A 23,965-nucleotide genomic window follows, 5' to 3' on the forward strand; every position below is an offset into this window, starting at 1 on the left:
CGCCCGCCGCCCCGGCGCCAGAATTTTCCGAGCCCGCCCCGAGCCGCGGGGACGCGGAGCAGGCGCCCACGGGACCCTCCCGGCTGCGCGACACCGGCACGAGAGGCCCCCGCCTCGCCTCGGCCTCCGCCCTCCCGGCGGGCCGCCCGGGGTCCTTCGACAGCTGCGGTCTCCGCGATGATGACGTCACTAGAGATCTGGCAGGGGCGGGGGAGAGAGGCGTGGCAAGGGGCGGAGCAACTGGAACTTGTCAGAGAATGTTCTGAGAGCCTGGAATGCGCACGTGTGAGCCACGTGGGCTGCGGCTCCTAGGCTAGTGGAGACAGACCAGAGCCAAAAGGGGCAGGCCATCCCTCATTTTCCAGAAGAGGAAACTGAGACCCAAGGGGTGACCAGAGCAAGGTCACACAGTAGCAGAGAGAGGATCTAAAGCTTCCTGGATCCAGAACTGGAAGGAACCTCAGACACCATCCAGACCATAGGAGGAAATTGAGGCCAAGGGAAGTTAAGTGACTGTGGAAGATCACACAGTAACAGAAAATCATATCTAGGGGCAGCAAGGTGGCTCAGCGGATAGAGCACCAGCCCTGAAGTCAGGAGGACCTGAGTTCAAATCCGGCCTCAGACCAAACACTTGACACTTAGTAGCCGAGTGACCCTGGGCAAGTCACTTAACGCCTATTGCCTAAAAAAAATTAATTAATTACTTAATTAAAAAACAACAGCAAAATCATATCTAGAGCTGGAAGGGACCTCAAAAGACATCCGGATCAGCCTCTTCATTTTACAAAAAAAGAAAAGAGAAGAGAAGAAAAGAAGACCCTGGGAGGCTCAGACTTGTCACAGGTCACGCAGTACCAAAGACAAGATTCAAAAGATCATACAACAAGCAGCAAGTCAATAAGCATTTATTAAGTGCCTACTGTGTGCTAGGCTCTGTGCTAAATCCCGAGGTTTCATAGAAACACAGGATTAGTCCCTTGCCTTGAGGAATTCACATTCTAATGGAGGAGAGAACATACTACATACAAACAAGATATACACAAGGTAACTTAAAGATAATAGACAGAGGGAAGGCATTAGTGTTTAGAGGGACAAGGAACAGTTTTGTTCTAAAAGTGGGGTTTTAGCTGAGACTCGAAGGAAACCAGAAAGAAGGAAGGAGAGTGTTCCAGGCATGGGGAGCAGCCCGTGAAAATGCCTGTATTTGGGAGTCCAATGTGTCTTCATCATAGAGAATATGGAGGAGAGAAAGGTGGACGAAGACTGGAAAGGTAGGAGTGGGGCAGGTTAAAAAGGGCTTTAAATGCCAGAGGGTTTTATGTTTAATTCCAGAGGTAAGAGACCTCAGAAGCCATCTGGAACAACCCTCCTCATTTTATAAAAGAGGAAACTGAGGTTTGAGGGTGTTAAGTGACTTGCCTAAGGTTAGACCGCAGCAGAAACAAGATTCAAAATGTAGTTCTAGAGAGGAAAAAGAAAAATCAAAGATTATTCTAGAGCAATCTTCTCATTTTGCAGATGAGGACAACAAGAATCAGGAAAATTAAAGGGCAGCCAGGTGGTGAAGTGGATAGATCACCAGCCTTGGAGTCAGGAGGACCTGAGTTCAAATCAGACCTCAGACAATTACTAGCTGGGTGACCCTGGGCAAGTCACTTAGCCCCAGTTGCCTAAAAAAAAAAAAAGTTAAATGATTTCTAAATGGCAAAAGTAGGAGTCCAAACCAGCTTTATTATATAGAGTCTATTTTAGAATCATAGGACATAAGAGCTGGAAAGGACCTTAGAAGTCATCTGTTCTAACTCATTTTTTTTACAGATGTGGAAATTGAGAGACTGGGAAGAATTTATTCAAGGTAATTCAGCAAGTTAGTGGTATAAGCCCTTCCCCAAAGTACATTGGCATGGGACTCTCCTTATTGGTAGAGATGAAGGACGAGAGATGAGGTGGAGTTTTCAGCCCGTGCCCTTTAGGACTCTCAGAGCAACACTCTCATTTGAGCAGAAGGTGGAATTGTAATTGGCTTCCAGTTTCAAGAGAAAAGAAAGAAAAAGCTGACACTGCTTTAGGTTTCTAAAGGAACAGATTCTGGCAGGACATGAGAAGAGCAGTCAATCTCCATCATGTCCCTATTCTGAGCTTTCTAATAGAGATTTTGGGGAATTTCCCCTTGGACGAGAACCAAAACACTCTCTCTGGATTGAGCTGAGTTATGTTGCTCCCAATGGGAAAGCTCTCTCCTTCTATTGTCTGGCATATGGTTTCCTCTGTATACCATCTCTGATTTCTGTTTGGCTATGATTTGGATACTAGTCACTATGTGTATTCATTGTGGAGCTGGCATTAGGTAGGAAAGGAAGACACCCTCCCGCATCCACCCACCCAAGCTCCATATCTAAAGCTTGAGTGGCAAAGCTGGTCACCAAATCATGGTTCATGGATAAGGGACAGTATTGAAGAACTGAGAATATCCTCACTGAGAGACTAAATAACTTATCAAAAGATCCTTAATTTCCCTGTTGTAGGAGAAAATCCACTTCTCTCGGCCCTAGCCCTTCCCATCCTGACCTGTGGTTAGCCTCCCCGCTTTTTGCACCCTGGGAAGAAGTAGAATTCCCAAGGTCTTTATTGACTTAAGCCACTGTTCAAGGCATCCAATCCAAGCCCTGTCAGAAGGACTCTGAACACAAAATGTCAGAGCAAGAAGGGGCCTTGGAGACCATCTACTCTAATCTCATTTTACAAAGAAAGAAACAACCCCATGGAGGAGGGGTGACCTATTCTTTTGACTCCCTACGCCATCCCTTTCATACAGGGAGAAGAAAGATGTGAGTCCCTCTCCAGCCCATTGGGAAGACAGTACGAAGAATGAGTGAGCACAAAAGAGGATTGCCAGCCTAGGTCCCAGCATGCTTTGTGCTCTCTCTGTTGACAAGGTGGAGATGGAGGAATAAGAGGGAAGGTAAAGGTAGGAGGGCATTTGTGGAAGGGGAAGGTTGAAACCCCAAATAATGTAGGGAAAGAGCCTTCACAACTTTGCCATTTATCTTTGAGTCAATGGGGACTCATTACAGTTTGTAGTACACAGGATCAGACCTGTGCCTTATAAAAGTCACCTAGGGGCAGCTAGGTGGCACAGTGGATAGAGCACTGGCCCTGAAGTCAGGAGGACCTGAGTTCAAATCCGGCCTCAGACCAAACACTTGACACTTACTAGCCGTGTGACCCTGGGCAAGTCACGTAACCCCAATTGCCTAAAAAACAAACAAAAAAAAGTCACCTAGTAGCTGAATGGAAGATGGATTGGAGTGGGAAAAGATGAGACTGGGAAATCAAATTAAAATCCTTTTGTAATAGCCTAAGGGTACAGTGATGGGTAACTAAGCTGGTGGCTGTGTGGTTGAAGAGAAGGGGACATGTAGGAGAGAGATTGCAAAGGTACAAATAAGGCAATGGATTGTATATTCGGGGTGAGGAGTCCAGCAGGACGCCGAGCTTGTGAACCTGGGTGACCAGGACAATGGAGGTGCCCTTGACAGTAATAGTGAAGGTGGGAAATGGGGAGGTTCTGGGGCTGGGGGGAGATAATGAATTCTGTTTCAGATGTATGGGGTTTGAGATGTCTAGAGAAAGGGGAAAGGCAGCTGAAGGAGGAGAGGCAAAGTGCAGAGACAGCTAGAAAGCTCTCTCATTTTTCAGATGGGAAAATTGAGGCCAGAGAAGCTAAGTGCCTTGGCAAAGGTCAAACCAAGTAGTAAGTGTCAACCATCACTGAGTTCATTCTTAGGAAGACAAACAAAATCAGTCTGAATATGAGTGTTTATTTCTCTCAAAGCTTGCAAAACATACATATGGAGATATGCATGGGAGCTCATCATGAGACAATGAACCCAAAGATGGACAGACAGAGGATTTTTGTAAGTTCAGAGCAATTCCCTCTCACCCTTCCCTCCCTTCCTGGCTCAGGATGCCTATGTCAGCCAAAATTATGGTCTCCAAATGTTTAACCGTGATATGAGAAAGGAATTTCGTAAGTGAATAGGTTGTAAATACAAGATAGAAGAATGTCAAAGTGCCAATTGAAATTATAGATCCAGGATATCTGTGTTTCTTTTACCATTAACATGGCATAACTTAGCATATGTCCATAAAATACCAAGACAAGAAAAGTCCCATTATTCAAGGTAGTGTCTGGGTCAAGGCACCTTAGTGGTCATAGACAGAAGAATGCTGGTCGGCGTCATCTGGTCCTGTAGTTACTAACACAGGAAGGGGCATTTTGAGTTCACTCAGAGAACAAAGAAAAGCATTGTGGTAGGTTGAACTCAGAGAAGACTGAAATGTCTCTCCTGATTTGCCAATCCAGGTTTTAGACCTTTCTCAGGTTTAGGGGTTCAAAATGGTTTGGGGGAGGGGTCTACATTATTAAAAGAGTCAGGATTTTGATTCAGTTCCTCAGGTTCCAAACTCAGACTTTGTTTTTTTCTTCTGTTGTATGAGGCTGTTTGTCTTCCCAATGTCAAGGGAGTGAAAAGTGGGTTCTTTTACTAAATTCATTTCCATCAGAGATTCAGAGCTGGAAAGAGACTAACCCAACCCCCGCAATTTACAGATAAGAAACCTGACACCCAGAGATTAAATGACTGTCCAAGGTCACACAAGTGGTAAGCAGCATAGCCAAAATTTGAACTCAGGCCCATACTGATAAAAAAAAAATCAAGTCTCTCCCAATCCCCCTCTCCCCTTCCATACATACTCAGAAACAAAACAACCTTGAGGATTTATTCATGAGGGATAGATGAGCCTGGCAGGAAGTTAAGGAATGGTTTACTTCTCCGAAGCAAAAACAGGTTCCTTCCCTCCCTAGAGCCAAAGAGACAAGTGTTAGCCAGGCTCATTTATAATTCCTTTAAAAGTCTACTTATTGTGCACATTTTCAGAGCCAGCCAGTAATGCTGCCTTTAGGGATTCAATCCCTGAATCAAAATCCTGCTAATTTCCTTGAGCAGAGCTGGGAGACCTGATGCCTTGCATAACAACAGAGCATCACTTTATAACCACTGCAGCTTAGCCCCTTTCTAGGCAAGGATGTTAGTCAACAACATCACAAGGGCACAATTAAAGAAAAAAAATTTTTTAATAACTTCTAGTCAAGGAAGTTCTTCTCGGAGCTAGAGATAAGGACCTGGGAGAGAGTCACTAATGAGCCTTTGTCACAGAAGCAAAGGGGAGGCCTGAACTGGGTCTCTGACCAGCTAATGTGCCTGTGTTCTATGACATTATCCAGGAGATGATCAGCTGGGTTGGTGTTAGGCCTAGCTCAGCCACTAGCCATTTGTGTGAATTTGGGCAGGCCTCAGTTTCTCAATCTGTAAAATGAAAGGATTGCATTAGTGATTCAGGTTCCCTTCTAACTGACATTCTCTGATTTAAAGCTCTTCCATCCTGGCTCTGATTTCCTCTGTTCTCTGGCCGCTCCTGGCTTTGATATTACCTGTTATAAGGTCTCTCTTAGCTTTGACATTCTGGGTTCTTAGGGATCTTCCAGCTCTGACACTCTGGGTTTTAAGATTCCTCCTAGCTCTGACACTGTGGGTTCTAAGGGTCCTTCCAGCTCTGACATTCTGGGTTCTAAGACCCCTCCCAGCTCTGACATTCTGGGTTCTAAGACCCCTCCCAGTTCTGACATTCTGGGTTCTAACAACCTGCCCAGCTCTGACATTCCCTGTCCTAAGGTCCCTTCCAGCTCTGACATTCTGGATTCTAAAGGCCCTCCCAGATCAGAGATTCCCTATTCTGAGGTCCCTTCCAGCTCTGTCGTTCTTTGTGCTATGATTTTTAGATTATGTAACTGGATAGGGAACTAGCCTAGATATTAGAAAGACTTGGATTCAAGTACTCCTTTTAACAAAAATACTGGTGGGGCAGCTAGATGGGGTAGTGGATAGAGCACCGGCACTGAAGTCAGGAGGACCTGAGTTCAAATCCGGCCTCAGACCAAACACTTGACACTTACTAGCTGTGTGACCCTGGGCAAGTCACTTAACCCCGATTGCCTGAAAAAGAACAAAAAAAAAAAATACTGGCTTATGTGAACCATGGCAGATCACTTCTACAGTCTATGTCCCTGGTGGCCCTCTAAACAGTAAGAGAGAAAGAACAGATACTGATCTGCTGATCTACATTGTAAAACACAGTTCCTCCCTAAGAGAGCATGAAATCACAGGTCTGGTTAAACTATATACATATATATATATATTTACATATATACATATATGTATATATCAGTTAATCAATATTTATTATATATATGGATATGTGTATACATATCCATATATAAATATATATCTCTATGCATAGATATCTATTATTTCTAGCATCCTTTGACTCTATTACTTTTAAATGAAGAGATAAGAAAATAAAGCTTAAAAAGGAAAATGACAAATGTTGGAGGGACTGGGGGAAACCAGGTGCACTAATGCAGTGTTGGTATAACTGTGAATTTGTCCATCCATTCTAGAAAGCAATTTGGAACTAAGCCCCAAAAGTTACTAAATAGTGCATACCCTTTAACCCAGCAATACCACTACCCCTTCTATACCCCAAAAATATAAAATAAAGGAAAAGGTCCTTTGTGTATAAAAATTTTTATAGCAGCTCTTTTTGTAGTGGCACACGACTGAAAACCAAGGGGATGCCTATCAGAGAAAGGTTTATGACATAGGAGCATGTAATGGCATACTACTATGCTGTGAGATTTCAAAGAAACCTGGGAAGACTTATGTGAACTGATGCAGAATGAAGTGAGCAGAACCAAGAGAACAATTTGTACAAAAACAGCAAGTTTGAAAGATGTAAGAACCACGATCAACAAAATGACCAAACACCATTCTAGAAGACTCATGATAAAACAATCTACCTCCTGACAGTGAGGTGATGGACTCAGGCTGTGGGCTGATTTGTTTTGCTTAAGCATACATATTGTTACAAGAGTTTTATGTTTATTTTTATTCATTTGGCAGAGGGAGGGACAATGTGGAGGAAGGTGGGAGGAAGAGAAAATATATTTTGTTTGTTGAAAAAAATTTAATTTTAAAAAAAGAAGTTAAGCAACTTAACCATGATCACACACCAAATCATAACTCCTTCCCCAGCTGGTCTAACCACTTTCCTCTTCTCCTTGCTGTCCTTCTCTGTCTATCTCTACATGATCATAGGATTATAAATGTATGGCTGGAATGGACCTTCAAGGTCATCTAGTCCCCTAATTTTACAGATGAAGGAACCTAGGCCCAAAAAAGTTGAGTCACTTGCCCAAAGTCACATGAGTAGGAAATAACCAAGCCAGGATTCAAACCCAGGATTCTGGCTCCAAATTCACAGCATAACACTGAAATACTTTTTGTATCTTCTGGTGCCACTGGTGTGGGGCCATTCTGTTCTCCTTTGGTCTCCGAAGTCATTTTCTTCTTCCATGTTGTATAAAGCATCTTTCCTGCCTGCCACAATGCCAGGTTCTTCCTCAGACTCCAGGAAAGACTCCTGTTTCCTCTGCTTTGTCCTTCCCAACACTATTGATCTCCCTATACTCCCTAGTTCCCTTTCCCAGAAGTAGCTGAAGGCTGAGTCTCCTTAGCTAACTCTCCCGAATCTATCCTGGGAGAGCATTACCAACCACTGGTGGGTCCCAAGAACTGGAGAAAAGAGGCTAGAGGTGGAGGAATAGGGACCCCTAGTGCTGATCAGTGAATGAATGAAGGTGAAAGTTAACTTGCTGCGTTCAACCCAGGAGATAACACACTTGCTATGTGTTATCTCCAAAGCCTAATCGCCTTTATCCAGCATTTTAAAACTCTAACAAAGGCTTAGGCAAGCAAGTTAATAAATAATAGTACAATTATTCCCTTTCTTCTTTCATTTGTGATTCGCTTGTCTCCCATATTATTACAGTTGGAACTGAACCCATCTTGCCCCGATGGAGCACTAATGATGGACCCCTACCAGGCCCTGGACTTTCCCACGTGGCCCAGGTCCCTGGCATTCACCTGGGGCAACCAGCCCTTTCCAGTTAATCCTTTCAACTGCCCTTTCATTGTGGCCCGTTGTCTGCCCCTGGCCCCACTCTAGATGTCCACTCCTAGATTCCATCTGGACCTCCTCTCTGTTACCTCCCAGTCACCTCAGCCTACTGTCCACTCCCATCCAGATCTTCCCATAGTCTTACTGTATAAAAGGTCCATCTTGCCTCCATTAAGGTGCTCAGATTCCCTAAGAGTCTGGCCCCCTTGTCAATACAAGCGTCACAAATGCTCAGATTCTCAAAATCTTGCCCACCTCAGTCGGTGTTTTAATAAACCTCGTCTCCGACTGAAAGAAGGCTTGAGTCGAAATCATTTAAGTCAGGAGCCACGTCTTCTGCTCTTGAATTTTGGGGTTCCCAGCACCCCTAAACCTCAACAGCCCTGAGAGAGTACACCTAACTCAAGTTCTTGGAAAAATTGCCCGAGAGCGGGGATAGGCCTTGGGGACTTGGTTTTTCATCTGGTCCACAAGATAATATAACTGTTTTTATTTCTCAGGTAAAAATATTTTCCCTGAGGGAACACGGAACTATCCCATTTGGAGGATTTTTAAGGAATAAAAAGCAGTTAAAGAGTTGTAAACTATTGGTTAATTAGGTAATTAGCATTTTAAAGGGCAATGATAAAAGCTGATAACACTTTGTGGCTCAAAACCCTAGTTAAAACTGGTTTACACAAAAATTTGTTAATCCTCGTTAGATAATTCTCTCCCCTAGGAGATTACAGAATCTTTTCCTCAGTCTCTCATCTACTTCCACATATATATAAGTGCCTTTTCTTCTTGGAGGCTGTCCCTCCCTCCGCCCCATCCCCCTCCCATCCTTCTTTCTCTTTCTGCCTTTCTTCTTTGCCATTTTCCTTCTGTCATTGCATTGGCTAGGTAAATTGCCAGTTTCTTCTGTGAAACTGAAGACATATTTGGATAATGGTTCATCAGCCCACCCGAGATTCTTGTGTCCCTGAGAGATTCCTCTAACTTGTCTGAACCTGAACTGCATCTCATTATACCCTGAGCACCATGTTAAATCTGTAGATTTAAGAATACTTTCACGGAAGCAGGATGCAATAATAGAAAATTGAGTCAGGGAGACCTGAGTTTATCTAGTTATGTATATGTTTGCCCCCCATCATAATAAGACCTTGACCAAATCACTTAACCTCCAGCCGTGGTCCTTGAATACTCCCTTTCAGGGAGTCTACAAGGTCAAAACTAGTCTCATAATAATAGTAAGATGTTTTCATTTCTAATACCATATCAATAGATATAGTCCATATAAATAAGAGCTTTGGGAATAGGGGAAGTCTTCTATAATTTTTAAGAATATAGAGGGTTCCTTAGACCAAAAAGTTCAAAAAATCTTTGTATTAAATGGTAGACTGTTGCTCTCTGTGTGGATAGAGTTTCACATTTGAAGTTCCTGATGCTAATGAAATCTCACACCCTTCACTTTTAAAAACCCTTTTACTACCAAATGATAAAGGAAAACATCACTAATGGCAGAACCAGGAAAACAGTGCAATGACTACAACCATGTAAATGGGAAGAAAGAGAAAATAATCAAAACTGGATGCTGGGAAATTATGACAGCCAAGCTTGGTTCCACAGAAGAGAGATGAGAATGTGCCCACCCCACTTCTTTGAAGAGGTAGAGAGCTTGAGTGTGGGACACTGAACATTTCCCATTTCATGTTTCAATTTTTTCCATATTGTGGTTGGTTTTATTGAACTATGTTTTACCCTTTCCCCATCCTTGTCGTAAGAGATAGTTCTCTGGGAGGAAAAGAAAGATAATTAGTTCACACAGAAACAAAAGATATCAATACCAATTTATTCTTTTAAAAGAAGGAGAAAAAAAAATCCCTAATGATGAGCTGAACACCTGGAAAGCACAGTAATTATTCAGTAACAAGAAAGCTGTAGCACAAAATGAAGCATAGGAAATGAAGATGATTCCTGTAGGATACAATCACTGGGCCCCATCTAGGAGGCAGCCGATTATCATTATCATCCCCATTTCACAAAGAAGAAAACAGGCCTAAAGAGGTTGTATAGTCGTGGGGGCAGCTGGGTAGCACAGGGAATAGAGCACTGGCTCTAGCGTCAGAGTCAATCTGAATTCAAATCTGGCCTCAGACACTTAACTAGCTATGGGACCCTGGGCAAGTCACTTCACCCTGTTTGCCTCAGTTTCCTCATCTGTAAAATAAGCTGAAGAAGAAAATGGCAAACCACTCCAGTATCTTTGCCAAGAAAACCCCACATGGGGTCCCGAAGAATGGGGCACACGACTGAAAAATGATCAAACTAAATTAGGCTACCTTCTTCATCTCTGCCTCTTGGCTTCCTTGCCTTCCTGTCTCAGTTCAATTCTCACATTCTACTAGAAACTTTTCCCAATCCCTCTTAATTCTATCCCCTTCTCTCCCAACTTATCCTCTCTATAGCTTGCTTATACATAATTGTTTTTATGCCATCTCCCACATTCGACTATGAGCTCCTCAAGAGCACACAGTAGGAGCACACTTAGTACAGTGCCTGGCACATAGTAAGCACTTAATACAAGCTTGTTGACTGATTGGCTTCCTCATCTGTATCATGAGAGGAGTGGATGGTCTTGGGGTCCCTTCCAGTTCTAAAATGATCCATCTCTGGTTTATATCTTACACCAATACCTTTAAATATGTTCCAAGGAGCAGGTTTTTAAACTTCCTTACAGTCTTCTTCAAATCAAACATGCATTTTTTTTCCTCCTTTGCAAAAGGATTAGAATCAAATAAACTCTAACCTTTTCTGCAAGTAAAGGTAAAGGCAACCAGGAATGGGGAAAGGAATCCTAAAAATAGACCCCAAGAACCCTGGGATTTTTTAATGTGAGCAAGGATTTTATGGCAGACGAGTAAGTAAAGAATGTTGGTCCTTTGGGAAAGGATGGGCTGGTACAAATTTTATGGGGAGGCGTATTTTTGGCATTACCTGCTTTTGCACGTTGCATTGACTTTTGTGAGGTGTGTTTGTATCAGACTGACTGGTTTTTGGTTCTGAGATTAAGAAAGGTTGTTGTTGTTTTTTTTTTAATTGAAATGTCCCCAGTTTATAGGATTCTTTGTTCCCTCTGCTCTTCTCATTCCTCCCTTATGCCAGCCCCCTCCTCCCATGACTTGGAAGAACTTGCCAGACCTTGTACCACAATGGTGTAGCCTTCAAGATCCCAGGATCACATCTGTCCTCCATCAAGTAACCAAGTTACACCCATGGGCAGGTATCAAAAGGGCTGTGACCTGTGTTGTTGCAAGGGATGCTAAACTCCATGTGATCACAGAACCACCAGGGTGTCTGAATGAAAGAAATGAAATGAATAAGCAACCATTAGGTGCTTTCTATATGCCAGGCGCTGTGCTAAGCATGGGCACATAAATGCACGAATGAGGCAGCTCCTGCCCTCAAGGAGAAGGGAAGGAGGGAGAGAACAAGCCTTTATTCAGTGCCTACTATGGGCTGAGTACCATGCTAGGTGCTCTACCAATATCATCTCATTTGACTCTCATGACAACCCTAGGAGATAGGTGCTATTTTGCTCCCCATGTTACAATTGAGAAAACTGAGACAGTCAGAAGTTGAAGTCAAACTTGCCCAGTGTCACATAGCTGGAAAATGCCTTGAGGCAGGATTTAAGCTCAGGTCTTCCCAACTCCAGGCCCAGCACTCTGGGCATTGTGGCGCCATCTAGCCGCCAAGAACCTTACATTTTAATGCATTTATTTGAGCAAAATGTCCAAACTCTTCTCAAGATCCTACAACTGTACCTTATGCAAATCATAACTAAATATTTATTAAATATTTATCAAATTTTAAATATTTATTTAAACTATTTTACTTTCATATTAAAATCATTTAAATATTTAATTTAGATTGAAAATGAACTATTTCTCAAACTTTGTTAAATATTTATCTATATTTATTATTAAATACATATCAAGTATTTGTTGGCAATGACAGAGCTTTATGGGAAGATGATACAATAGGAGCATGAGGGTTAGAGCTGGAAGGAACCTTAGAAAACTTCTACCAAGTGGATAAGAGATGAACATCTGCTCTAGGAGGCCAGAAAATAGAGATCACAGGAGCTCAAGTTGGAAAGAACCTTAGGCATTATCTAGTTGCCCTCTTGTCCTACCACCACCAGCCCTGCCCATTTTACAGATGAGGAAATTGAGTAAAGCGCCAAGAGGTTAAGGAACTTGCTCCAAATGCACATAGTATAAGTCCAGTTACTTTTCCATATGATAGCCCTTGAAATGGTTGAAGAGAGTTATCTTGTCCCACCCATCTGTTGTGTAACAGTTAAAGTTGTAGTGATTACATTATTTTCCAAATAAATACACAAAATGCAAGTTATAACCCTTCAGTGGTCAAGTCTGCCAACAGGTCTTAACAAACAAGTGTCAGCAGGCTAGCATTGTCAGGAAATCCAGCAAGCATTGACAGGAATATATGCATGTAATGACTTGTTTACAATACGATACTATTAGTTAAATAATGCAATATTGCATAATCAAAATTTCAATGCAGGAAAAAACCCCACAAATTTACAGTAAATTATTAAATTTAAGATGTGTCATTTAAAAATACTACTATTAGTTAATACTACTAAGCCTAAGCCGAATGTCTTGTCCAAGGTCAAAGCTGTAACTTGCCTAGAACAAACAAGACTTTGCCCCAGAGTACTAACTTGGGGAAAAGGGGAGATGCTTCCTCCTTGCAGTGACAACTGTGACTTTAGGATAATAGAAACTAGACGTTAAAGGGACCTCGAAGGCCACGTATCCTAGTCCCCTCATTTTACAGATGGGGGAATTGAGGCTCAGGGAGGTTAATCCTTGCTTCCCAGTGTACCACACAGCACAACCAGTCCTGGGTCACCACTCCTAGGATTCTGTCACCATGGGGCTCCTCTCTTTGGGGTCCGTTTTCTACCATAACCCTTCACATGTGAGAGCTGGATTTTCTAGGGGATAGGCTTCCCCACCTCTGGATGTAGCTACCTATAGTAAGACAGCATGGTATAGTGGATAGAGCTCTGGACTTGGAGTGAGAAAAAACTGAATTCACATCCTGTCTCAAGACACTCACTAGCTGTGTGATGCTGGGCAAGTCACATAAATCTCTGTTTGTCTCAGTGTCCTCAGCTGTAAAATAAGGATAACAACAGCACCTGTCTCACATGTTTGTGAAGATGATGATAATAATAGTAATAACAGTACTAAGAGCGAGCATTTGTAGAGGGCCTACTATGTGCCAGGCACTGTGCTAAGCACTCTACAGATATTATTTCACTCGATCTTCATGACAACTTCCAGAGGAGAGTGCTGTTATTAGCTCCATTTTACAGTTGAGGGAACTGAAGCAAACAGAGGTTACATGACTTGCCCAAGGTCACACAGCTAGTAAATGTCTATGGCTAGATTTGAACTCAGGTCTTCCTGACTCCAGGCCTGCTGTTTTATCCACTGTGGCTGCCCAGCTACAAATAAGATAACATCTGTAAAGAGTTTTGTAAGTTTAAAAATGTTGTCTTATTAATATTACACTTGTTATTACATTAATATTATTATATTAATATTTATTGGTTTTGTTCAGTCATTTTTCAGTCATGTCCAATTCTTTGTGACCCCATTTGGGGTTTTCTTTGCAAAGATACTGAAGTGGTTTTCCATTTCCTTCTCCAACTCATTTTACTGATGAAGAAACTGAGACAAACAGGGTTAAGTGACTCGCCCAGAGTCACACAGCCAATAAGTACCTGAGGGCAGATTTGAACTCACAAATCTAAGTCTTCCTGACTCCAGGGCAGGCATTCTGTCCACTGCACCATCTAGCTGCTCCATATTAATGTTATATTATTAGATATTTATATGTTATATATTTATATGATATAAGCCCATACAATGTAATAGGCATATTACATTAATAATAAGATTGGTTATTATTATATCCTCTGTGCTGCTTCCCAGTCCATGTTCTCATTTACCCCAGGTACCAGAATTCTGAGTTATGACTCTGTCCAAAGTAAAAAATATAGCAAGAAACAAAGCCAAGAATAAATGAAAAAGCTTTACTAAGTGCTTACTATGTGCCGGGAACTGTGCTAAGTTCTGAGTTTCAGACTGCAATTCCCTGACTATAAAAACCACGTTTCTTCTTTGAAAAACACATTTTTAAATTGTTAAATGAACAATTACTAAGTTGCAGGGCAGATGCTGATCCAAGTTGGCAAAGGGAGTCCCTCCCTGGAAGGTTCCTATATACCAATGAAGTCACAGGAGTAGAAAAAACAATCATCAAAAAAAAAACATTTCACTGGACAAAAAACCACCACCAACAATAACAAAGAATTGAATGTGAAATTGTGAACATCAATCAAGTGAATGATGTTTCTCCAGTACTCCAAAACTGCAGTTTCTCCAATTCAATTCTCCATTCTTTCTATTCTGTATATATGTATAAAGGTGCCCGTAGTCTCTGCTATTGGGATGGAAGCTCCCTATGAGGAGGGCCTGTCTTACTTTTGTCTGTGTATCTCCAACCCTTATTAGTATGGTATAGAGGTTCCTAAATTTATTTGGCCTATCACCCCCTTTTAAAAAAATTACTCAGCACCCCCCTGGAAACCTACTTTCTTTAACCCTTTAACATTTTTTTAAAATTTGCATCGTTTCAAAGAATATAAAATATTTTTAAATGACACATCTTAAATTTAATAATTTATTGTAAATTTGTGGGGTTTTTTCCTGCATTGAAATTTTGATTATGCAATATTGCATTATTTAACTAATAGTATCGTATTGTAAACAAGTCATTACATGCACATATTCCTGTTAATGCTTGCTGGATTTCCTGACAATGCTAGCCTGCTGACACTTGTTTGTTAAGACCTGTTGGCGGACTTGACCACTGATGGGTTATAACTTGCATTTTGTGTGTTTATTTGGAAAATAATGTAATCACTACAACTTTAACTGTTACACAACAGATGAAACATGTATGCATGATTTTTCAAATTTTTCTTATCTCCCCTTCTTTCTTTATGCTTCTACTGCCCCCTTATTTTTATTCAACGCCCCCCAATTTCACCAGAAGCTACTACTACCTCCTTGGATTGTTCCAGCTCTCCCCCGGGGTGGTATCACCTACTTTGGGAACCACTGGATAGTTCCTGGTGCATCGGAGATGCTCAATAAGTTCTTATGGATAGACTGATCAGTATAAACGCCTCTGTTTGGCATGTAAAGCTCTGTATAACTTGGTTTTTTCCTATTTTCCCTATCTTCTGCTATTGACTCCCTTCCTCACGTTCTGCAATTCAGAAACTGGCCTCACATGTGAAAGCCCATCTCTCTGGCTTTGCACTGGTTGTCCCTTATGCCTGGAATGCTTTCGCTTCTCACCCTCACCTCTTAAAATCCCTTTTTTTCCTTCAAGACTCATCTCAGACACCACTTTCTGCTGGAGACCTTTTCCAGTTCCCCCATCTGCTAGTGCCTTCTTATTCAAGGTTATTTTCCATGGACTCTATATGTACCTACTTAGGTAATATTGGCTCTCACATTAGAATAGAAGCTTCTTAAGGGCAGAGACTAATTTTTTGGGATGTCTGGAATGTTCTCCCTCCTCAACTCTGTTTACTGACTTCTCTGACTTCAGGTCCCAACTAAAATTCCATCTTATATGGGAAACTTTTCCCAAGCCCTCTTAATTCTAATGCCTTCTCTCTGTTAATTATTTCCCATTTTTCCTCTATCTCTATCTATGTATCTATCTATCTATATCTATATCTATCATCTATCTATAGCTATCTATATTTATCTATCTATAGCTATCTCTCTCTATATATATTTTATATATATATATATATATATATCTGTATGTATGTATATGTATATATCACTTAGCACAGTGCCTGGCACATAGTAAGTGCTTAATAAATGTTTATTGATTGATTTTGTGTGTATGTGTTCTGAGTTTGGCACAGTGCTCAGCACCTAATGGGTACTTAATAAGGCCAGGTGGCTTATTAATCATTCCCTCATCAAATACCTCTCAAAACAAGAAGTAATCATGGTTTACTGAAATATACAGCTCTGTCCTGAAAACACACACACACACACACACACACACACACGTGTGTGCAAAAACCAGACACTCCTTCTGGATCTTAGATCAGGGCAGAAGAAAAATCATCTAATCAGTACCAAGATGGGGATTTACTTGGGGGAATCCAGGTTTGGGTGGAAGAAAAGTTTTGGCAACAGAAAGCAAAACCTCTAAAGATGTCTATGCCAGGAAGGTCCCCTCCATCTCCAGACTTAGAAGTGTCCAGAGGCAGCATCAATAGTGAATAGTTCATTAATTTATTGAGACCCAATAACAAGGAAGTCCCTCCCCAACAAGGGCCCTCGAATTCTACCAATGAATGCATAGTATCATGCTCATCCAGAATTTAGTCTCAGCCCTGATACTTTCAGTATATAAACTAAGAGAAAGAATTACAAGAGTGTCTGGTTAGGTTGAGGCAAAAGCACTTGGTTCTTTAGACACTCTCATGATGGCATGGAGCGAGGAGTAATGCTTCCGTTACACTTTAATGAGGCACAGAATGTACAGAGGCAAATGGCATGGGACAGGGGATGGGGTGGGAGAGGGAGGTAGGCAGCCTGGGGAAGAGAACAGGTATGGAGAGGGCACAGAGTCACTTATATAAACTCATCACTGGACAGCAGTACGGACCCCCAGCTTGTGGATTAGCGCTCAAGAGGCAGGAGTTTGGGGTCACAAGAGGTGGAGGGCCGACTAACTCTTATCTATGCCATCTTTGGCTTAGTTCATTAACATATTAACATCATCTCCAAGTTATCAACATGACCTTAGGATTGGTTCATTTGCATCACTTTCTGCTGGGCCTACCTGGAGCTTATCTGCAGCTTCCAGACCCAGGGCAGTTAGCACAATGAGGTGTCCCCCCATTAGCCTTCTTCCCCTAATGTGGCCTCAGTCCACTTAGGAGACAGTTGCCTGTGGTTTCTATGCTCCCCTAAAATTTATGGGACAGTTTGTGACTTCTATGTCTCCCTCTTACAATCGTATTTCCTACTATTGTTCCTTATATTAGCTACTTATAAACTTACTGTAGAGTGGGGCTGGAGAAAGGGGATCACAGAAAGCAGGGCAAGATATCATTTCAACACAAATGGGAAGAGGAAAGGAGTACGAGATTATCTGGTGCCTACTGTGTGCCAGGTTCTGGGCTAAGTGCTTTACAAATATCTCCTTTGATGCTCACAACAACCCTGCCAGGTAAATCCAGGAAAGAAGTAAACAGCTGATCTGATATCCCCCTCTTCATATTTCTCGTAGCATCTTACTTGAGTGTCTCCATTTAATTCAATTCAATTTAAAAGCATTTATTAAATATCAAGGTGAGAAACAGTATGACTTAGTATTTAAAGGTCTGGCCTTAGAGGCTGGGTCCGTGTACCACTTCTGATATGTATTGGCTCTATGATCTTAGGCAGCCTCTTAGTACAGGCGGTCAGCAAACTTCTTCTACCAAGAGCCAGATGGAGGGGACAGCTAGGTGGTGCAGTGGATAGAGCACCGGCCCTGAAGTCAGGAGTTCAAATACGGACTCAGATCAAACACTTGACACTTACCAGCTGTGTGACCCTGGGCAAGTCACTCACTTAACCCCAAATGCCAAAAAAAAAAAAAAAAAAAAAAGGGGGCCAGATGGTAAATATTTGTGGCTTTACGGGCCAGGAGGCACAATCAAAGTCATATGTACATATTTCTATAACAAAAGAAAACAAATTTCCTCAAATCTTTTAATTACAAAATTAGAAGTATAATAATGAATGAGTACAATTATTTGCAATAAAGGTTGTACTAGTGAGAAGAATTAAATTCTTTGGGGGAGGGGTAATATTTTACTTAATTAGGGTTCAAAGTTAGTGTTCCCTATCCACAAAATCAATTGCAAAAGTCCATCTGTTAATGGTGATCTGTAAAGAGATTTACGTATTTTATGTCTGAAAATGTCTTTTCATGAAGATAGGTCCTGCCAAATACTGATATAAATCCATGGACATATGATTTTAATTGATCTTTAATTGAGCATATTCATCATTGTGTGGCAGTGGATAGAGCACTGGGCCCAGAGTCAGGAAAACCTGATTTTAAATCTGGCCTTAGACTGTGTGACCCTAGGCAAGTCACTTAGCCTCTATTTCCTCTTCTATAAAATTGGGATCATAATAGTACCCACCTCCCAGAATTGTTTTTAGGATGAAATAAGATAATATTTTTAAAGTGTTTAGCATAGTGCCTGGCACAGAATAGGCCTCATATGTTGTTCACATGTTTGGTCATTTTTCAGTTGTGTCTGACTCTTCATGACCCATTTGGCATTTTCTTGGCAGAGATACTGGAGTGGTTTGCCATTTCCTTCTCCAACTTATATGACTTGCCCAGGGTCACATAGCCATTACCTTTTCCAGTTCATTTTACAGATGAAGAAACTGAGGCAAACAGGGTTAAGTGCCTTGCCCAAGGTCACACAATTAGTAAGTGTCCAAGGTCAAGTCTGAACTTAGGAAGATGAGTCTTCCTGACTCTAGGCCCGGTGCTCTATCCCCTGCACCTGGCTGCCCTTTAGGCACCATATAAATGCCAGCTATTATTATCACTTAAAAGGTAGTTATAGAAGTCTATTAGATTCTTCTCTTTATAGTTACCTTTAGCATGTCATTGTATTGCAGATTAATCACTTCTGATTGAAGGTTAGATGGAAGCTCCTCAATTGCACAGTTAAATAAATTTTAAAATATGGACATTTCGTTTGCCTTGCATCAGGGCTCAAAAAGCGCTAATGGAATTGTAGTTTGAGCTCAGAAAATAGAGATCTAGCTTCTTGTTTTAACTGTTGACAGCTCAGGAAGCGTATAAAGCAGTTGGACATTTCTGGTCACCCAAATAGCATGAGTTGTCACTGAATTGATTTTACTATAGAATAAGTTTCACCTATAGGTACTGTTTTGCCTTATAATTTTAGGTTGGATTCACTAAGAAAAATTATCAAGTCTGCAGCAAAAGCTAATTTCCAAAGACATTCAGTGTTTGATAATAGTGGTTAATGGCAGTTCTTATTCAGGAAAAAAACATCAATATCAGCTCTCAGCTCAAAAAATCATAATTAAACTTTTTTCCCCTCTCCTTTTCTTATTTTGACATGATATATATGCACTGATAATAAAAAGGAAATAAAATGTGGAGGTACAGTGAAATGCATGGCACTTGAAACACTGTCAAGTTATAAATTTTCACATCACAAAATATTGTTCTTTTAATTTTTTTTTCTTGAGTAGAAAAACAGACCAGATTTGTTAAGGTTTGCAGACCCTTATCTTAATGCCCCCACACAACTCTCTAAGATTCTAAGTTACAAAACAGTCAGTCAAAAAGCATTAATTAAATGCTTGCTACGTGCCAATACAAATAAAGGGGGAGAAAAAAAGTCAGTCCCTACCCTCAAGGAGCTTACATTCTGTTAGAGGAAGACACACAAAAGGGAGCTGAGAAGGAAAGGGGTAGAGTGAAGGGAGAAAGGAGTGACTTGGTGGTGAAGTCCAACCAGTCAGAAGAGCCTGGAAAGGAATGAAAGATGGTTGGCCTGGGGCCCTTCCTCAAAAGAGCAATTCAGCAGAAGCTGGCCGATGAGAGAAAGGAAGAAAGCTGTTCCAGCATGAGAAAGCAGCCGGGGGCATCAGGTACTAAAGTGCACTGGTAGAGGGAATGGCCTCACCAGGACTTCCCCGATGAATGAAATCACAGGTCGGGACTCTCCCTTTCCTCTCCCAGTCATGTAAATGTGTAAGGCACTGGTGACCCAAAAGTGCTCTCAAAGACCTTGCGTTCTATACATACTTGTATGTGTGTATGTGTGCGTGTATGTACATGTGTATGTATGTGTATGTATATACACACATATGTATGCATGTGTGTATATAGACACACACACACACACACATATATATATTCAGGCATTCTGTTCCTCCTGTTACATTATAAATCCCTTTAAGGGGCAGGGCCTGAATCCTATTTTATGTTAACATTAAAAGTAATACCCTTCAGTTTGCCCATTGGGAGCTTACATAAGGGAATAAGTAAATCAAATAAACATTTTAGAGAGGGAAGTCCAGTTTAAATTCTGGTTTTGCATTTCCAGGGAGTTCCCACTAGGTGGCTACTAGACCTACAATACAATATACTATATTGTACTGTAAAATAGCATTCCAGAATTTTAGAGCTGGAATCAATCAACCAAACAATCAACAAACATTTATTAAGTGCCTACTATGTGCCAGACACTCTGCTAGGCACTGGGAACAGAAAAAGATGCAAAAAAAAAAAGTCTCTGCCCTCAAGGACCTTATGGTCGAATGAGAGAGACCACATGCAAACAAATATATGCAAAGTCATTATATAGGAAATAATTAATAGAGGGAAGGCATTGGAATTAAGAGGGATTAGGAAAGGCTTCCTGTAAAAGGATGAGGTTTTAGTTGGGACTTAAAGGAAGTCAAGGAGGTCAGTAGTTGGAGCAGAGGAGAGAGAGTGTTCCAGGCATGGGGAATAGCTAGACAAAATGTCTAGAGCTGAGAGAGATGGAGTGTCTTGTTCATGGAACAGCCAAGAGGCCAGTGTGAGTGAACTGAAGAGTAAGTGTTGAGGATTTAAGATTTAAGAAGACTGGAAAGTTAGAAGAGGGGTTAGGTTATGAAGCACTTTGAATGCCAGACTGGGCATTTTGTATCTGTTCCTGGAGGTTATAGGGAGACATTTATTGGGCGGCAGTGAGGGGTGGTGGTTAGATGGAGTATGACGTGGTCTGACCTACACTTCAAGAAATCGCTTTAGTGGATGAACGGTGGATAGGCTGGAATTCCAGGTATGGGGTAATGAGGCTTTTCACTAAAAAGAGGCAGAGTCAGAGGAAAGAAGGGGACATATGAGGAAACGACCTCAAAAGCAGCTAGTCCAGTCTGTACTTGTACAGAAAGTCCCACATACATACATGACAAGAGATCTTCTATAACATGTACAACAAGAGATCTTTCAGGAACTACTGAAAGACTTCCAGTGAGGAGGAATTCACCACTTCCCAAAGCAGCCCCTAGCACTTTAGGACAGTTCTCCCTGTTAGGAAGTTTCTCTTTACATCGAACCTGACAAAGGACCATAGTTCTAGAGCTCTAGTCTAAACCCTTCATTTTATAGATGAGGAAACTGAGGTCCAGGGAAGTGAAGTGACTTGTCTAAGATCACATAGGTGGTACATTGGTAAAGCTGGAATTTGAACTCAGGTTCAAAGGTCTCCAAATTCTGTGCTCTTTCTACTGTATCAGGTTTCCTCTACTTAAATTTCCCTCTTTGCACCTTCTACGCATTTTTCCTAGTTCCTTTCCAGGCTATACTCCTGACTTTCTGGACTTTTGCTACCGTGCCCCTCCATGTGCACCCACTGTCCTCCTGATATTCAGCTTCTTTTGATATGTCTTCTCTCATTAGAGAGTAAACTCCTTTAGGGCAGAGACTGTCTTCCTTTCTGTTTGCATTTGTATTCCCAGCACTCTGCATAGTGTGTGGCACATAGCAAGTGCTTAATAAGTGCTTGTTGACTTTTATTCTTTGAGTTCAACTAAAACAAGTTCAATCTCTTCTGTGTGGCAGTGCCTCAAATACTCAAATGCATCCACACTAAATCTTTTCTACTTCAGACTAACCATTGCCAATTTCTTCAGCTTATCCTGCCCAATCCAATCCAACAAATATTTCTAAAGGACTGCATATGTACACAATGACAAAATGGAAAACAATCCTTGCCCCTCAGAAGCTTACTGGGTAGATACTGGGTATCTGTACTGGGTAGATACAACACGTATTATTGATTGAGGAGTTAGAGAGTACTAACACCTAGGCAGATCAGGAATGGTGTCCTATAATAGGTGGCAAGCACAGGATCTGAACCTGAATGGAAGTTAGGGATTCTAAGAAGAGAATACAAGGAAGGTGTAAATTCCAACCATGGGAGAATGCCCATGCAATGGCGAGGCTGTTGGGTTTTTAAAGCTCTTCATCACCTAGCCCTCTATCTCTCCAGTCTCCTTATACTTTATTCTCTGACCCCTTCTTCCCATGTATTCTTTGACACTGGCCTCCTTGCTGTTCCTCACACAAGACACTTAATCTCTCAACTTTGAGTATTTGCATTGACTGTCCCCATGCTCTACCTCCTGGCTTCCCTGCCTTCCTTCAAGTCTCAGATAAAGTCTCATCTTTTTCAAGAAGGCTATCCCAGTCTTTATTAATTTTAGTGCCTTGACTCTAAGTTTATCTCCAATTTACCCTGTCTGTAACTTATTTTTCATTGTTTTAATTTGTCACACCCATTAGACTAGGAGCTTCTTGAGAACAGGAACCATTTCCCCTCCCCTTTCTTTATACCCCCAGCACCTTAACATAGTGTCTAGCATAGAATAGGTGTTTAGTAAATTATTGTTGACTTGATTGTGGAGGCAGGAGGTGGGATAGTGAGATCAAGGAGTTTTAAGTAGGATAGTTTGGTGGGAGCGTGGAGGAGGAGACTCATTGGAAATAGGTAGTACCCAGAGATAGGTAGAACTGGATAGTGATGAGATTTAAATGCAAGCTGAGGAGTTTTTATTTCATCCCAGACAGAGAGAGACTCTAGTGTCAGATGGAGGAATTTTAGAATTCTGGATCATGGAGGTGGAATGCCTCTGGATGCTGGTGAGATCGAGGACATAAAAATCTCTGTGGATGATGGAGATGGAGTGAAGATGAAGGCCACTGGGAATCGAGGAAGTTATTTAATGTGGAGGCCAGGCCATATGTTTTGGGAGACCTATGTGTTCCCCTAAGGTGAGGGCAGGGTTAGAGGAGAGGAAGGCTGTGATCAATGTGTCAAATTCCATTAAAAATGAAAGAGAATATCCTTGGTGCCAGTCACTGCATGATCCCAAAGGAGCAGAGTGTGATGGAAAAATCATTGCCTTTGGAATCAGAGGTCTGAGCTTGAATCCTAGCTTAGACACATTACCTGTGTGACCCTGGGTAAGTCATGACTTTTCTGGGCCTCAGTCTACCCATTTGTAAAATGAAGATGTTGAACTAGATGGCCTCTGAGGTCCCTTCCCTCTCTAAATCTATGATCCTTTTGATACTAATCTTATGATCCTATGAGACCCTCTGGGCCTCAGTTTCCCCATTTGTAAAAGGAGGATATTGAACTAAATGGCTTCTGAGGTGCCTTCTTAGTTTTAATCTATAATCCTTTGATCCTAGTCCATGATCCTATGATCCCTCTCTGGACCTCAATTACCTCATCTGTAAAATGAGGAGGCCAGAAAAGATGACCTCCATGGTCCTATGATCCCTTCATTATCCTAATTGCCCTGGTCTAGGTGCTCTCCAGCTATCAGTTGAATTGCTATCCCCACCCTCCTTCCCCTCCAAAAAAAACCCCAGCAAGTAAAATACTCCCCTATTTTCCAGACTAAATTGGAATGATTTCTCATGTTGCATCATTTATCATTTAAGAGCCTACAAGAATAGAGTTGTTTTATACTTAATACTCCTGCGACCATCCCACATCCAATTACCCAGAGAGATTAGGTTGCCCACAATATGAGAACTCTGGTTATACTCCAGGACACATGAGCCCATGAAGGGTTTGTACCACTCATAAAACCCTGAAAAAAACAATTGTTTAGGGTGCCTATATCAGTACTGGAGTGGAACAAGGAAG

Source organism: Vombatus ursinus, unplaced genomic scaffold (genome assembly GCF_900497805.2).
Source record: "Vombatus ursinus unplaced genomic scaffold, bare-nosed wombat genome assembly UNPS02012122.1, whole genome shotgun sequence".
Classification (NCBI taxonomy): domain Eukaryota; kingdom Metazoa; phylum Chordata; class Mammalia; order Diprotodontia; family Vombatidae; genus Vombatus; species Vombatus ursinus.